This window comes from Seriola dumerili, unplaced genomic scaffold (genome assembly GCF_002260705.1).
Source record: "Seriola dumerili isolate Sdu_G_001 unplaced genomic scaffold, Sdu_1.0 BDQW01003326.1, whole genome shotgun sequence".
Lineage (NCBI taxonomy): Eukaryota > Metazoa > Chordata > Actinopteri > Carangiformes > Carangidae > Seriola > Seriola dumerili.
Genome location: NW_019177581.1, coordinates 656,661 through 674,497, shown reverse-complemented (window position 1 = coordinate 674,497; position 17,837 = coordinate 656,661). Strand labels below are relative to the sequence as shown.

Sequence of the window (17,837 nt, the reverse complement as noted above, 5' to 3'; positions counted from 1 at the left end):
ACCATTTCTCCTTATATGGCAAAAATACTGCACCACCGTCATAAACGCTGTCTGGAGGATGTACCAGCACACCTCAGACTAAAACAGCTAAAGCATAAAGCAAATTGTACAAATCCCCATTGAAGTGTGTGTCTCTTTGTGTGTGTGTGTGTGTGTGTGTGTGTGTGTGTGTGTGTGTGTGTGCGTGTGTTTTTCCCCTTCATCCTTTGATGTTATTTGGGATAGCTGTTGGCTCGGGTTGATGTTGATGTGGGTATGTTGGTTGATGTTTGTTTGGTGTTTTATGTTGTGAAAATGTAAAAAGAATATTTGAACAGTGATGTCAGTGATCCCCTGACTTTTTCTTTAGTGCCACCAGCAGGTTAGTGCTTTAAAGTGAAATGTCTCCAAGAACTGCTGGATGGATTGCCTTGCAGTGTGGTGCAGATGTGCATGGTTGTTGTGAGCTCTCTTGTGATCCTTTGACTTTTTAGTTAAATCAGAATGAAAGGCAGAATATGGACAAGCACAGGCAGATTTCCTGTCTTGAATTTCCCTGGGGTGTTTAGTACATGCCTACATATGCAAGTATAAGGTCTACTGTTCTGTATGAGAGACAGAGAGAGAGATAGAGAGAGAGAGAGAGAGAGAGAGAGAGAGAGAGAGAGAGAGAGAGAGAGAGCTTTACTGTCACTACTTTCGTACAACAAAATTGTTGTGAGATCTCTTCATGTGCTGCAGCCATAAAAAACAATAGATGGATAATATAGCCTACTGCTAAAATACACAATGAAAACATAGGGCATGTAATTAAAATAAATTGCAAATATAATGGAAAAAGTAGTAAGTGTTTAGTTGCTACACTGTAACAAATTGCTGTAAATTTACTGGAAAATTTCAACAGTATAATCCTGTTATCTATAAATGCAATATATTACTGCACACCGCTCGCTGCAGTCTTTTCTACTCACTACAGCTTCAATCTTCAGTCCCAAGATGACGCTGCATGCACACTGGAATTCATTCAAAGGTGAGATGCTTACATCCGAGGCTGGACAGGTCAAAGTCTTGGAAAATGGGTATGGTCACTCAGAAAAAGATTTAAAATAATAATAATTTATCAACTCATAAAGTTTAGGGGAAAAACATGAATCACTGTAGTCATTTTTGTTAGCAGTTAATTTATCAATAGCTTATACTGCAGCATGTTTTATAATATGCTACAGTTTACGGTAAAAATATCCAAATATAGCTCCTGTGAAAAAAGTGTAAATAAACAGTAATAAACTGCAAATCCTTCATCAGTATTTTACTGTAAAAGTAGAAAATAACAGCTTTTTACTGTATTTAAAAAAACAGCAGCAAACTGTAAATACCAGCAACAGCATGGTACTGTTAATTTTACAGTAAAATAATGGCAAACCTGCCTCCAGTTGTTTACTGTTTTTTTTAATGGCGAAACATTTAACAGTGTGGGCCAGAAGAAAACAAGCATGTGGCCCAAGTATGGGCCAGATTTATTTAACTATGGGGTGTTTTTGGAGCTTCTTCATTTATGACACCCTCAACATTATTGGAGTACTTTTCAGAGGTGCTTTTACAGTGGCTGAAGCAGTTTACATTTGTTTTTTGGAAATCAACACTCCCACACTGATCATTCTAGAAGCAGAATCTGATGCAACACGAGAACTTATGTCGTCACCATGGATGGAACCGTCTCAGGGTTCCACCATTGTCCTTATACTACAGTTCTCCTGTCTGCTGCTGTCAGTCTACCAAAAACCTTTGACAGACACACATACACACAGACACAGAGCAGGTCCAAGTGCACAAAGTGACCGAGAGCAACATGTTGGTATACGAGAGTCAACTCCTCACTGAAATGGAGGTTCTGAAGAACATCAGGAAAATGACTACTGAGGAGAGAAGGAGACATTTCAGAGAAGAAATGTACAGAGAGCTGAGGCGAGTGGAGGAGGAGAGAAGAGCAAGAGTTGCTCTGGAAGAGCTGGAGAGACGCAGGAGAGAAAAAGAGAAAGAAACTGAGAGAGTGAACAGTCTGAGAAAACATGTTGAGGAGGAGAAGAGGAGGCAGGAGAGGAGGAAGCAGGAGGAGAAGAGGAGGAGAAATGTGATGATGGCAGAGGAGCCCATCACGAGACCCAGATTCACACTGAGCGATCTGAAGGAGGTGCAGCAGAGGAGGCGTGAGGAGGCCGAGGCAGCTCAACGCAGCTTAAAGAGCCCGACCTCTGAGGTGAGGAGTCAGGAGCAGAGTGGAAGAAAACCTCTGATCAACAACTGGGTTGGCGAGCAGACTCCTGAAGAGGTGCCCCACCCAACCGACTCCACCCACCACCGCCCCGCCGCTGAAGGAACCCGCCTCAAGCCTGAAAGTACGTAATTCATTTCTATCCATTAGTTTCAAACTACATCGTTCTACTTATTTAACGCTGCATCTTTTAATGTGCTCATCACCTTCTTGTTCCCCTGAAGAAGCAGCGAGGCCGATGTCGTCCAGGGCCCTGCACTGGCTGCAGAAGAGGCTGCAGAAGTCTGGACTGTTTGTAAAGAAACAGGAAGAGGTGGAGAAGAAGAAGGAGGCGTGCAGAGTCAAAGACCTGTACCCAAAGAACAGTCTGTGTGAGCAGGTCCACAGTTACCGCCTGTCCAGGAACAGCATTCTCAAGAAAACCTTATCCTGAATCCATACCCCCTCTCTCTCTCTCTCCCCCACATTCTCTCACCCTCTCCCTTACCGCCTACCCCCTCTCCCCTTCTAACCCCCTCTTCCCCCATCCAACCCCTACCCCCATTTTCTACCCCTTACCCCTACCCCCTCTCCCCCAACAAATGTGTAGCCGTAAATATACTGTGTTGTATAACTGTGATATATATATATATATATATATATACTGTAACTTTGATGATATATACTTGTATAACTTTATATTAAAGCTGTACTTGACATTAAATAACTAAGATGTGGGTAACCACACAAAGTGATGGTAATGTCCTGTATTATACTGTAGATGATTTATATTCTGTGCGGATAAAACGGCATCAAGGACTGTGAAAACTTTATTTAAAAATAAGATGGAAAATCAAATATAAGAGGAAAGAGGCTTTAGAGGCTTTTTTCATTTCATGTTAACAATTGTATGTGGAACAATGCCCTGTGCTGTGCATTGACTGCAGGCTCTTTTTTGTAAGATCATTTGATCGAGTAAATGTTCGATTTTGACATTGATGGGGTCAGAAAAGTGGTCCGCACAAGTGTGTGTGTGTGTGTGTGTTTGTGTGTGTGTGTGTGTGTGTGTGTGTGTGTGTGTGTGTGTGTGTGTGTGTGTGTTTGTGTTTTATGTTTGTGTAGCAGTTCTAAGTAGAGGGTAGGTGTGTTTGGTCCAGAGAGACGTGATGGCTCTTGGGAAAAAGCTGTTTCTCAGTGTGTTTGTGTGTGATGTGATTACCTTTAACCAGATGGTAGCAGGTCAAACAGATATTGGGCTGGGAGTCAGACGCGATGATTCACTGGGGTGCCTTTTCCCCTGAGGTGAGTGGTATTAGTAGTCCATGTGTACAATATGTTAAACTCTGTTCTACTGTCAACTGTTTTGACTCCAGTCCGTAAGGAGCCAAAGTGGCCAGCAGAGGGAAGCAAAAGCATATCACATGATGCAACAGGTGGTTGACAAAGCTGAACTGAAAACAGCATTTCCATCGTCAGGAACACATTAATAACCAAACATATTTAATGAGAGTGAAGCCCGAATACAATCAGTATATATTATGAGCAGTTAGCTTCAATCTTGAAGGCCTGATGATTAGAGCAAATACCCTATAGCATGTATAGGGTCATACATGTAAATTTTTTCTCCTCAAACTCCATTGTGTCCCCCTGCCGCTCAAGTGTTCTTTCACCAGCTGAATCCTGATCCATGTGATTATATTATAGTAGAAGTATTATGTTTAAGAAATGTTGGAATATTGGATTTCAAGCAGAGTCTCTGTCCAAACTTGTCACTTAGGATTTACATGCAATACATTATTTTAAACCTACATCTATTAAGCAATCTCTATTATAAGCAGGCTTCACAAAATGTTAATGGCACCAGTAAATGTTAAAGAGGAACATGATTTTCTTCCTGTTTAAAAAAAAAAAATTAAAATATACACTTTCTAAACAAACCTATAATTGCTAATATGAAGGTAAGAATCACGATGCACAAAATATTAGAATATCTAAGATAAAAGAGGTGGAAGATAAGCGGCATAGAAGTTAGAAATAACAGCAACACAAACACAGATAGCTAAATGATATACAAAAAAACCTGCCAGCTCTGACAGAGAAGGATAGATAAAGACTGATGAGACACAGGATAGGCAGATGGTAACAGACTGACAGGTACATTGGCTCATACTTTAGTAAGGCAGATGGACAAGCAGATTCACCAGACTAAACAACAGACTGAGAGAAAAGTACTGTACGGATGGACAAGCAGGAAAAAAAACAAGTGGCAGATGCAGTTCAGTTCAGACACACCACAAATTACGGCTTAATTTTATTTTTTATCATTATATCCTTTATTTAAGCAGGTCAAAATTCTCATTGAGATTAGAATCAAGTGACCGGGCCATGACCGCAGCTATAAACACAAACCATACAAACTCATAAATATAACTGTCAGATGCTACAAATCCAGTTAATATGCAATACTAAAATGATTTCACTGAGAATTTAGGAGCAATCACATTAATCAAGAGCACTAATTTCTCAATCCTTTTAAATAGATCTAAATTCCCCCATAGTAGTCAGCTCTGACAACTTCAGGACCCAGAGGGAGAAGCAAAATTAAAACCTTTTTTTTCTGCCTAAAATTTTGCAAAAGATTTGATTTGACACCATCCTGACAGCCTGAACAAAAAAATCAACACTTTAAAGATTCCTGAAATGAATAGTTGTTGCAGGATTACACTGAATTACATGACATAGTGCAGGTATTTCAAGGTAAACAGTTTCACAAGAAAATGTACATGACAAATAAATAAATAGTTACCAGCTGGTAAACCATCATAAGGGAAGGCAGACAGCAGTTTCAGGCCTGGTGGATGTTCACTGCTGTCCTGCTCCTAATGAGACATACTGTAACTCTGCCAAGCTGCAACTGACAGGTCAGGGTCAGTAAGGGGGTGGCTGGACTTGTTCAAATTGGAAATCCCCTTTTCAATAGAATAACTGATGTCAGTGTTGTTTGCCTGATGAATGGACTGGACACTAACTTCCATACTTGTCATTCAAATTGTCCTTGTCCAGTCTGTTAATCATAAAACTCAGTTGGAAGGGATATGCTTAGAGGGAGATTTGGGTCAAAGGTCAAAGTTGCTTAACAAATAAACAGCCTAAAAGAGAGCATATGGCTTGTCCAACTAATTGGTTTTCATGATTACTAATAAGTAGAAAGATCTTTTAGAGTCATATATGTTGTTAAATATACCTTTAAACAAATGGTTTTATTGCATTTTTCTTATGGCCATCACATTGTACTTTGACTGAAAACAATAAAATCTTGCATGTTCCATGATCATGAGACTAAAGACAATACAGGATAGACTGAGTTACCTGTACAGTTGAATGTAATCCAATACGACATCCCTGCAATAAAATTGTACCTATGGGAATCTTAAACCAGTTTCTGTTGAAACCGTAAAAATGGTGTAGGTGTTATATCTACCCTGCAGTAATTTTGAGGCTGTATTGTTGTATCAGTGCCGTGCTACAATAACAAATGTGTTTTTCCACCTCCATTTACATTCCGGGGGGAGTATTAAAGGTCACTGCTTTCAATAATGAGATGTTACTGTCATCCAGTTTATTGTCTGCTAAAGGACAGAGCGCTGGATCCATTAATGGTTTTAATGTGCTTATGTTCTCATCACATAACAGGCAAGATAAACAAATAAATAAGGGTTATCCTGTCTCATGAAGCAGGATCAACAATTTAGCAGGGTAACTGAGCAAAATCTACAAAAGCTTATTTTCCTTCTCTCTGTGTCCACATGTGAGGGGGTTCTGGGTTTTACTCAGCAAAATTAGCCAGATTGTTTCATGATTTGTGCTATTGGCCCCATCTTCTGTGTGATGCTACTTGTGGTTATGAAAATGATGAGTTGTTTGACAGCCAATCATGAATTGTTTGATTGTAATGAGCTGGTTGAGGAAAACAGTATTTGTGGGCTACAGCTGCTATACTCAGTCCTTTTAGCACACATGTGTACAATTAATGGAAGACAGCAGTTTACCTCCAGATGTCCTACTTGTTGTTACCCTTAGGAGGATGACATGAATATTTTTCTTCAGTTAGCAGTACATATTAATGGTAAATTAAATGTATCAAATGCAAATCTCTATGTATTTACCTTGGCACTTATTTATTTTTTTTTCTCTCATTTTCTTAAGGCAAAAATTCATCATAAAAACATATAGGTCAAGTATGACTGCATTATTTGAAAATGAGCTTGATCCAAATTAAATAAGATTACATTCATACATCCAAATTTAATTTATTAACTATTAGAAAAAATTAAAAGTTATAGTAAAGTAATAGTTTGGCTTGGCACTGGCTTGTATAGGTATTTTTGTACATTAACTCAATTACATCAAATCAATTGAAAACAAACAAACAAAAATAGAGACATTAAAAAAAAAAGAAAGAGTTTGAATAAGTTTTGCATAGAGTTTACAGTTTGAAAATGCACATGAAAAGTGATGCATAAAGATCAAAACTATCATAATCCTGTATCTGTTTTTCCATGCCACATTCCTTAGTCCTCAGACCTGGGATCAGTGCTGATAGCTCAGCCTCCATAATCCCTTTACAGTTAGGACCTGCCCACTCAGCCTGATGATTGACAGCCGGCTCCTCCAACGAGACGGTGGCCGACTTGTCTGGCCGCCTCCCCCCTTCTCCTCCTCGTCAGACTTTGTTGCTCTCGTGCCCCGCTAGTCCGTCTCCAGTCTCTCCGGGGAGCCGAAGAACAGCTCGACAAAATCCCAGCCATGGAAGGCGACAACATAATAATGCCTGTTTGACTCGGGGACATTTACCAAGGTAAGTTTGGTGATTCAAACCATTTTAAAATCGGGGTAAGGAGGGAATTAGCGGCTAGGAAGCTGCGTGTGTGGGGGGCGAAAACTTTATCCGCCTCACTACACGGGACAGACCGGAGGGAACCAGGGAAATTTACTCCAATGTTGTTCACAGTGGGGATGTCATGCTGCTAGCTTAACATGTTGGTCTTTCTTTAGCTTGTGTAGCACCCTAACCACTTATTATATAAAAAGTATTTTAAGTATAAATATAACAGTGTCTCATGAATGAATTCTATGACTCATTTTAATTTTAGGAGTGATAATTGTGAGATAAACTGAACATGTTGCTGCAGCTGTTTTGGCTCAAATTTGATTTAGACCTTTTCTTGGTGAAAGTTATAGGAAGAAAGAAGTAGCACACTAGCAAAATATACATATTATTAAAGAATTTTGGCTTGATATAAAATGTTATTATTATTATTGTTGAAGGATCATCAGTAACTTGATATACTCATAGCCTATGTGTTGTTTTTGTGGCAAATGTGGTTCCTAAGCTGTATGCAGCACTTTATATTAATGTTTTTATAAGGATAATAAGGTAGGAGCACTGTTTCTAGCACTCAAACCCCAGCAAAGAAACACACTTGGCAGTGTATAAATGAAGCACTAAAATCATGAGTCATCACAAGGCACTTGTTGATTATATAAACAACATTAGTCTTCGTCCTGCTCGTTCATTTTTGTATATTTATATGCACAAATATAGTTCCGGGACAACAGCTAAGGTTAATGTACTGCAAGTTGAAACAAATACTATACACATACTCAGACAGAGACAGTGGGACGGGGTCTCACTACAGATGTGCATTCCTCCAGCCAGTTGAGTGATCGAGCCTTTAAATAGAGCTCAACAGGAATGCAAACAGACCAAGCAGAAAGACGAAGCTTGGCGGCGTCTCAGGAGTAGAAGAGGGAAGGTAGGTGGTAGAAGGAGGCAGAGAGGTGAAGCTGTGAGCTTTGTTGCTCGAAATTAGCCGAGTTTGTTTCTTATTTCTAACATCCAAGCATTAAAAGTGAAATATGGGTCAAAGTTCATGCTGTAACATCAGTCATCTGTAGCTTAAAGTCATTAGGAAACTCAAGGTTGGTTTATTTAGAGGAACCATTTAAATGTGGGCGCTGTGCTCTTGCATCACAAGGTTACACTGCACATTGCATATCAGTGGCAGAATTTGAACCTTACCCACAAATCCTGTAATGTGACGTCAATGTACGCTCGCGTTTATCAAACAGGCCGACCAACGATGCTTCAAAGAGATGATACAGTGAAAAGCATAATCAGAATCAGTTTTATTAGCCGAGTATGTTTACGCTTACATGGAGTTTGAGTCCATTTGTAATGGCTCTGAATGCACTTACGCACAAGGCCAATGTTCAGGAAGACACAGAGACATTTTTTTTTGGTTTGAATCAGGGCTCATGATGTGTGGGGGTGGGCTGTTCTTTATTGCAGCTATTGATGATAAAATGTTTTTACTTTAACTTAAACCTTGTATGTAGTATGTATGCATAAAAGCTAAAACTTAGGTAGTGAAATCCCAGGTTTACACTGTGTGTGTGTGTGTGTGTGTGTGTGTGTGTGTGTGTGTGTGTGTGTGTGTGTTCCATGTATCCTGCTGCAGTCATTTATATATAACATCATTAAGATTAAATGTAAAAGCATCACACTTAAAATGTTTGTTTGTCCAGGAAGTGTGGCTCTTACCTTTTTGACTCCATGTTGTCAAAGAAGGAGGAAGAGGAAGATTTAATTATGGATTGTAATCTGTTGTACTAAAATGACAAGTTCTTTAAGATATTAGTGGTTTGCTCTGTACTGAGAAGCGATGATCTGTCATTGGGTGCTCAGAGTTTGGCCTTCTTTCAGGGTAAAGTTGTCACCATCACATTTGGCTTTTTGATTGGGATAGGCCCAATTACAAATGTGCTTTTTTAACCACTTTAGACGCTGTTGGTTGCCTGGGAATTTTTATTGGCAGGATTCACACTCGTAGGCTGTAGTTTGTTGGAGCCTGTTTTCCTGCTGCACTCCATTGTGACAGAACTGTCTCAGCCAGTCTTGCAATGTTAACATGTCTTGGTTTTTTCCCACTTTGATAACTGTTTATTTCTTTGCTTTAAAATCCATTCAGCTAATTTAACTTCATCAGCTGAGTCTATGCAGAGAGATTGGCTAATTGTTATTTCGCCTTAGCCAGAGTCACTATAGGCTGTGTAGGGAGAAGCCAAACGCCTGGCCCCTCCCCGTCATATCTCTTGTCAATTACAACAGTGTTTACTGTTTATGGATTTCCCTTCAGAGACTGGGTGGCCTGATCAGGAAAATATTTCTTAGTTTTCTCCTCTAGTCTGTCAAAATCACATTGAATTAAAGAAAGCTGTCACAGCAGAACGCCAGCTCTTCCTCTCTCTTGACCACTTTACCACTGTGAAACTAAAAGTACACAGAGAAAGAAAAACTAGAGACACTGGGCACCTTGCTGTTTACCTCTGGGAAGGTAGCCTTCCCATGGATTGAAGTCTCTCTCCCTCTCTCTCTCTCTCTCTCTCTCTCTGTAAAAGGGAAACTGGAGTGTATTTTTGCTTTACAAACATGTTACCAAAAAGCCTGTAAAAACTATTTCCAAATACACACAGGGAACAAATGTGCTCTCTACTGACATATCCAAAAAAGAAAGGGAAATCCAGGGAGCTCAGATTTCTGGGAACAGTCAAACACCTGAATTCATAGCTTCAAAGCATAGCTGACACTTAAAGACTTTGTCCTTGATCCTTTAGATAAAATGCACAATGCAGTTTTTGGATAAAATCAAATGAAATCTTGACTTCATTGGAACTATGCTGTAGACAAGGTGAATGCTCTTATTTATCAAAGTTCAGAGAATTACACCTAAGAAAACTGTAGTGAGCCAACTGAGTAAAGAGGTTTTTGGCTGGAACATATTTATCAAGAGAATGACCTCTAGTTTTGGTTAAATGTGGGAGTAACTTTTAAGGGAGTCTCTCAGGTATTCACACGATTAATTACATGAATGCCCAGAGAGGAATGATCAATCAGAGACAGGGATTTAAACCTACAGTTCTCCCATTGTTTCATAGAAATTCTTACATTCATGAGTCCAGAACTCATTACTTACTGTATTTCTATTCATTTTCTGTATTATAGCTCAGTTCAGTTACAGTCACCTCCAAACACCTCATTCTAGTTTGAGAAAGGTACTGTTATTCAGCTTGCCTCTTGCTTCGCCCGATTCCCTGCAGACAGCTCTCACTGGCAGTCCAATCTCTTCACTGGCTCTGGCCAAAAACCACACGCGCACACACATCCACACAACTATGCAGAGGCTCCACTTAGGCCTTGACACAGACTCATGCATGTGCATATACATGCATAGGCACAAACTTAGACGATCCGATACTTTTGTGTGAACAAACGCATGCACGCAGAGCTAAACTGAGTCCAAGCCTCCATCGTCCCTTCTCCACACTCATATTTCACTATGGGGGCCCACGGCAATCAACTTTAAATTAGAGAGAAAGCTGCTCCAAGAACTTGAGTGGTGCTTGCCAGGTCTGAGGCCATACTGTTCTTGGTGCATGTGCGTATGCGTGTGCGTGTGTGTGCGTGTGTGTGTGTGTGTGCGTGTGTGTGTGCGTATGCGTGTGCGTGTGCATGTGTGTGTGTGTGTGAGAGAGAGAGAGGGAGAGGGAGAGGGAGACAGAAGGAGCCAGCTCTTGATATTAAACCAACTCTGAGGGGCCTAGATTGGGGTATTGCTCCTCCTCTGTGCTGCTGTTCATGCACTTTATCCCCACTCATACTTACCAAGAGCTGTGTTCATTTGTTCACTCCACTTGAGGAGTTATTTTGTGTTGTTGCGTTGCAAGTTCTCAAATTCTAACCTGGTTTCATTTTCATTTTCTACTTTTCTACTTACGCTACAGTTCCCACAGCACCAAGCCACAAGGTCAAGCCCCAGTTTAGCGGTTTGACCTTGTGGCTTGGTGCTGTGGCTTCCTTTGAGGTCAGTTGACCAATCAGGACAGTGATAGTGTGGTGATAGTGAAAGTGTAATATTTGCTATCCAGTATGGATTTTTCCATCTAAGTAAAAGTGTGGTAGGCGCCTTGTGCAGCTGTAGCCGCTGTCACTGTTGGCTTTGCTTGTGTGACTGGTGAATGATGGTTGAATATATAATGGCAGCCCTGCAAAGAAACCATACTCGCTCTTTGATACATGGGACACGATGCCAAACATCTGAAGTTTGCTGCATCTGTTTTAGATAGAAAAACATATTTTTGCCAGCAGGCTTCATTTTTTTTTTTTACAATGGAAATATCACAAGATGGTGTCTACATTTAATCTCTTATCATACATCATACATTATAATGAATAACTATATAAGACTATTAAAGAACATAGACATTCAACATAATCTAAGATAAAGTCAATATAAGAATGTTAACTAAGAAAGTTAACAAAAACCACAAACTATATAACATTAATGTTGAAACAAAACTAACATAATTGGGCACTAATGCAACAGAAAATAGCTCAGTACATATGTATTATTATGATTTATTAGAGCAGCAACTCTCCTTTATATCACTCTTACAACAGAAATTTTCCGACTCATTGGCTGCATAATTATTTTCTTTGGCGTTGTAATGTAAGGCCAAAAGGAAGACGTATTTGTCATTGATTAGCCAAGGTGGAGACTGCATTATTGTGGGTAATTGAATATTTATGGTTACCTTGTATTACATCTGTGTATTTAACATGATGTACCATCACTGCAGCTGTAAGGGAAGAAGGTGCAGGAGTACAAAGTTTCAAACTACACTACACATAGTGGATCTGTTTCTAAATAGGATGATCTCATTGTTGTCTTAAGTTTATTGTCTCCACTAGTAGCCATCATCTATTTGTTTAGTTAACCCTCATACATAGTAGTAGTACATCCTACTTTACCCACTATTGACGTTATTTCTAGCACACATCTCAGTTTATAGAAAATGTGTCCGATGTGACTGTGGATTCACGCAGCCTGTGTAGGTTGGGATCAGTTTACAAGATAGAAGACATCAGATACAGTGTAATGGTGGTGAAGGAGAGATAACACTTATAATTTATGCTGGTCCTTTGCATATGTTTGGCACTCGTGGCATAGAAAACTAAGGTAAAATAACAACAACAAATCCAGATGTTTGAAAGTTTCGTGCAGTATCAAAGTGCTCACAAGCAGAAGACAATGGATAGTTACACTAACTGTGTCACTATAATCACATCCATCTCATTCTGTCAAGCAAAGATGCATCCTTGTGGCTTGATGGATGATGGTTTTCATGCAGGAAAGATAATAATAATAATTTTTCCTCTTTTAAAAAAAGTGTCTTGATTGTTCATGGAAAGAAAGAGCAAGGCCCTCTATTTCTCATTTACTTCCACTGTGGCCAACGGTAGAGGACTGGTTTATGTTGACAGCTCCACTGTATTCTTATCACTTGTTGGGATGAATGACTGTGAGACTTGGCTATGCTGAAAATGCAGAAAGTTCCAGGAAAGATAAATGTTAAAGAATGTGCTTCCTTCCTATGCAAATATGCTTTATGATACTTTGGACCTCTTCAGGCCTCCACTGCAGGAAACTATCTATTTTTTTATCTATTGGCCACAGATACAGTTAAACCCAAAATTCAATTTTGCCTTTTTAGCGGTTGTGTGAGGTTTGTATGTTTAACTGTGACCAACAGAACCAATATCATAGAAATTAATGACCATTTGTTTGACAAACTTGCTGACATTGCTGCAATCTTGCCAGTGAAAGCTGCCATACTGTAACTACTCTGTCCAGTGCAGTGTTGACTGTGAAAATACAGCTAACTGGGGAGTTGTTAGAGTTTGCAGAGTATTAGTTTGTGCTGGAAAAAAACACTCTATTGATTGCCCTGGTATAAAACTCCTACCTCCAAATCATGAGTGGTTGCTTGCCAAACCAGCGTGAAGAATACTGTGGATTGATTTACAAGCCGTTGAGGCAAAAAATGCACCAGCATTTTGGCTGCTTGCTGTTGACTCCCACCCTGCAGGTGTTCATATTTACCGTCACTGCCGTTTCCCAAAGTGTTCTCTTTGTGAACCTGATGTCCGACATGAAATTAAAGCGGTTCTTCAGCTGAGCACATTGATCCCACCATCTTGTTATTTGAAGAGGTTCATTAATGCAGAGTCACTGTGACATCTCAGTGGGGTTTATTTTCAGAGGCAGTGACGAGATCTACAGGGAGCTAAAGGGAAAGAAGGAGAGATGGAGCTCTTATTTTTGCCTTTGTTTCATGGAAGTGGTTTTATGCAGTGGTTTTGTGCCTGTCTCCATTACAAGTTAGAAAGCCAAAGAAGTTTATGACTTCAGTTGGAACTGCACTTTGCGTCCACTGTCCACATGTACTATTAAAACAAATAGCCCTTTCCTCGGAGTAATATATTCCTCCTGGATGTATTTGTGAAGTGCATATCAGTGCTGATTAGTGCCAAAAACATGTAGCTTGGAGGCAGCTTTTGCCAGGTTTTGACTCCTGCAGTGATGGCAGTGAGCCAGAAACTCTAGAGTTGTTTAACCTTAGATAGTCTCGATCATTCTGCTGTGGGGGCTTTAGGAGGTACTCTAAAGTTAGAGGATAGACCTGCTGGCCCTAAGATTGCAGGTTCTGATTCCCCAAACAGTTGAGAGTCGTCAATTTCTGCTGCAAGTCACACAAGAGATCCACAACTAAGTGGTTAAAAAGGACACTTTCTGTTAATAATAATATAAGCTTTGTGTTTGGTCATCTAAAACAACACCACTTGACTCTGTGTGTGGGTGTAGTTATTTTGCATGCTTAAATTAAGCTCAACAAAGCCTTTGTTACCACTGTGCAGAAGGGGAAGAATCAGTTTTGAATATGCAGACCTTTGCAAATTTGCATCGGATGGAAATTGTGGTGATGCTTGTATCCTTTGTGGACAAAAGCTTGTGTTTAGAATAGAGCTCAAACAATTGATTTAGTCGGTTGGTGGAGTATAAAAAAGCAAATTTGAAAATGGGACAATTTGATTGTTTTGTTTTGTAATTGCTGTTGAACTGTTGGTTGGATAAACCAACAGTGTCAAGTTGGGATGGGCATTTTTCACTTTTTTTTGGACAAAATTGTAATTGATTAATTGTGAAAGTAATTGGCTGTTAGTTGCTGCCCTTATTTACATGGTCTGATTTATGAATGTTACAGTTCGTTCATTAATTCTTACTTTTAAAATAAATAGTCAGAGTTATGGCCCCTGTCTTCTGACTTGTGAACATTTTCAAAATAGTTTTGCCGTCTGGAAAGTTTTAAGTCGCCCTCCGCCCAGAAATGTGTCTTGCTATTGTTACCTGTCAGGGACGTTTGATATTAACTATGTGAAGTTTGTTTCACATTTACCTGTGCTCCCCCTAAATCTATCTCTTAACACCTGGATTTAACAGCTGGATTTTGTGGCAACACAACTACTTTGGAAGCCAGTCGTGATCCACAGTATTCAACTTGGGCACTTGAAAGCACTAGTGCTCATATGCTGAGAACGGACCTTTCAGTGAAGTAGGAGACATCTTGTATCCAAGAGTTTTCAAGTGATTATTATTTGCTTAGTCATAGATTTCTAAATAAGGGATAAAGATGAGATGTAATAATTTTTAGCTATTTAGTTTAGTTTTGTTTGTGGAAAACAAAATAAGACACAACAAATTATTGTCAAAGCAGAGAATTTTATCTGGAGGGGTTTTTAATACCAAATTGGTAAATTTTTATATTTCTTTGTTTTACACTTTAAATCAAAGTGTTAAACACAGTTAATTAGTAGCTGTCATCACATTAAAAAGTAGAGATGAATGACAGATTTTGGAAATTCTCTTTGTATGGTTGTCAAATGAATTCTTTCTGTTTGCCGTAATAGATTTACAAGCTTGGGTAATTCTCCAATCTATTCAGCTTGTTTTTCATCCTGTGCAAGAAAGGCTGTGAAATGATGAAAACAAGCCCTGATATATCCAATTGTGCTGACTGAGTGCAGACACTAAATAGGAAGAATCTAAGAGAAAGGAGTGTAGATGGTTGGCTCTCCTGTTAACTCTTTTATGCAGCTCTGGACAAGAGTTGGAGCGAAATGGCTAAAATGTAACAGTGGGTGGTCTTGGTTTTAGAGGCCACCATTTGTTTGAAAATGTCACCACTTACCACTTTGGGTAGTGGTGTCATCTTAGTGCCTAAAAGTGTGAGATATAGCATAGATGGAGATGTATTTGAAGCATTTAGGTAGAAGAAGTGTTTTAGTGGACCACGTTGTGTTCATGTGTCTCTGTTGCAACAAGGCGACTATTTTTACTGGACTGATCATACATGATTTATAGACTTGTCTGTTTAAATTATATCAGTTATGATGTAGCAAAATGTCTCTGGGGTCACAAAGTGTGTGTGGGTGTGCATGTGTGTGCATGTGTGTGCGTGTGTGCGTGTGTGTGTGAGTGATGACATAATTCTGTTGGTATGTCTATCGCAGATAAGTATGAACCTGCTCCAACCTTTAACCTTCTCTTCTTCTCTCCTCTCAGTTTTGTTTCTCCCTCGCTCACTCTTAACCCATCGCCCCCTATTCTTCTTTCTCTTTACCGCTCCTTTTTTTTTTATTGCTTTATTTATTTGCTCAATATCTATCTGCTCCCTTTTGCTTTTCTCTCCCCACCCCCATTGCTCCTGCTGTGTTTGTTGTCTTCATGGAGCGTTAGCAGTCTTAAAGGAGGCTAAATGTGTGTTATCGAGCATGGTGATCATATCTGATTTGGCAGGTAGGTGACAGAAACAAATGAGACTACACTAGCGATGTTTCTTACATGAGTGCATTTTCACAGTGCAGTTGAAAGTGTTCAAATTCTCTTTTTGTTTTTGCAAGTGATGAGTCTTTTTTTTTTGTCCTTGCTAAATAGCACTAGTTGGATAAACTTAACCAGCCTTCACCATAAAGATGGCATCAGGACACAATCGCATGTCACTGAGGTGTGTGAAATTGTTTTGGATTCATATGATGACATATCATTTGATGAGGACGAGATTCACTTCAGATGTGGTTGTGCTGCGGGGGAGGAGTGGGAACACACCTTGTCCTCTGGCCTTCCAGCCTCTGTGTTCTAAAAACATGTGTAATACGACTGGAGCTGAACTCTCTGATGGTGGCTGTCAGCTCTGCACAGTCCATGTACTGTAGTTGCATAAACTCATTTATATTCATTTATTGATTCATTTTATGTAATTCTTCTTGAAAAATTAAGTTTAGTTTAAGATCATTGATGAGTCATTTACATTTTTGTACATTTCAAGTTTGTCATTACATATTCTTGGACGTTAGGCAATTCATAAAGGCTAAATTAAGTACTGTTTGTTTTTTCTAATAAGTAAATGAATAATAAAATATTTACTCTTATAATAAATTACTTAATGAGGGGCTGATGAATTGCTTGAAAACGTTAGCTGATTACAATTGGTCTGAATCACATCTGAGCTCTGAGCTCACTTTATCATATTTACCTTGAATAAACAGTTGGCTAAATATGGCGGTGTCTGCTGACTGCAGCTTGTTGGAGTTTTTGTGCCAAACTGAATGTTCTTTTGAAGACAGTTTTATAGCTGGTGTTAAGGTTGGTTGAGGTGAGTCAAGCAGGCAGTGTTGACATCAGTGCATTACAAAAACACTGCTCAGCGCTAAAAAAAATGTTTGGCAATAAATTCTGCCCTTTCAATCTAGAATAGATAGATTGATATGAGAAATGATCCTTAGCCTCTGGTTTATTTTTGCCAAATGTGTGGCGTTAAACACATCAGATTGAGGTTGTTTGTAGATGCCACTCAAGAGATAAGGCAGCATGAAAATACGCAGCACACAGCTGTCCATGTTCATCTTTTGAGGCAGAACAGGAGAAGCAGACCGGCTCTTCACTAGTTAACCCACTGCCTGGCATCTTTTAGCGGTTGAAGAACCAAACCTTTTTGGGGTTGGAAACAAACTGCAGTTTTAGGTCAGCGCACTGTTCCTGCAGAGATCCAGCTGCTACATGTTAAATCTAAATTAAAAAGGACCAATCAATTATCCATGTGCAAACTCTGAACAGTGGTAGCTGTGCTGCCACCAAAAACTATAACAATAAATTTGACAGAGGAAATGAAGAAAACACTGTGCATGAGGCAAAACTTTGGATCCACTGTCACATTAGAAAATAATTGCCTGCGTATCCTGTGTTAGATAAGCATATTTAATGAGCATATGGACTCTGTTTAGTTAAATGATTTTTAAAAGGAGGGATGTTTTTGTGAGTCAACATTTGGCTGATGTGTTAGATAACATTAAAGTGGGCGACTGCAACAGCATGGGAGAAAGCGTGTCTTACCTTGATTATGTGTGTCACGCCTGCATCTGTATTTCAATTTTATGATTGTGCAGGTAAATGTGTTTACTTAATATCAACTCCTCAAAAGAACCAAAAGCTACACATCACCTTTATTTTTATTGCGATTATTTTTGCAGATATTGAGATTGTGATATGATTCCTGATTTCAGTTGGAATGGTCATTTTTTTCCTTTGATTTCCCCACTGAAAAAAATATAAAAATGATGATGTTATGATTTTTGTTAGGGCTTGTGCCA

At 39.3% G+C, this 17,837-nt stretch overlaps 1 protein-coding gene across 1 annotated transcript in view; it reads left to right on the top strand.

Annotated features, from left to right (window-relative positions):
* Window positions 1-6,983: 6,983 nt before the first annotated feature.
* LOC111239645 (ciliary neurotrophic factor receptor subunit alpha-like) overlaps window positions 6,984-17,837 on the top strand; it is a 46,855-nt gene continuing 36,001 nt past the window's right edge. The window contains exon 1 of the mRNA XM_022769533.1: window positions 6,984-7,088. The gene's annotated coding sequence lies outside the window, so the exon portion shown is untranslated. The remainder of the gene's footprint in view (window positions 7,089-17,837) is intronic.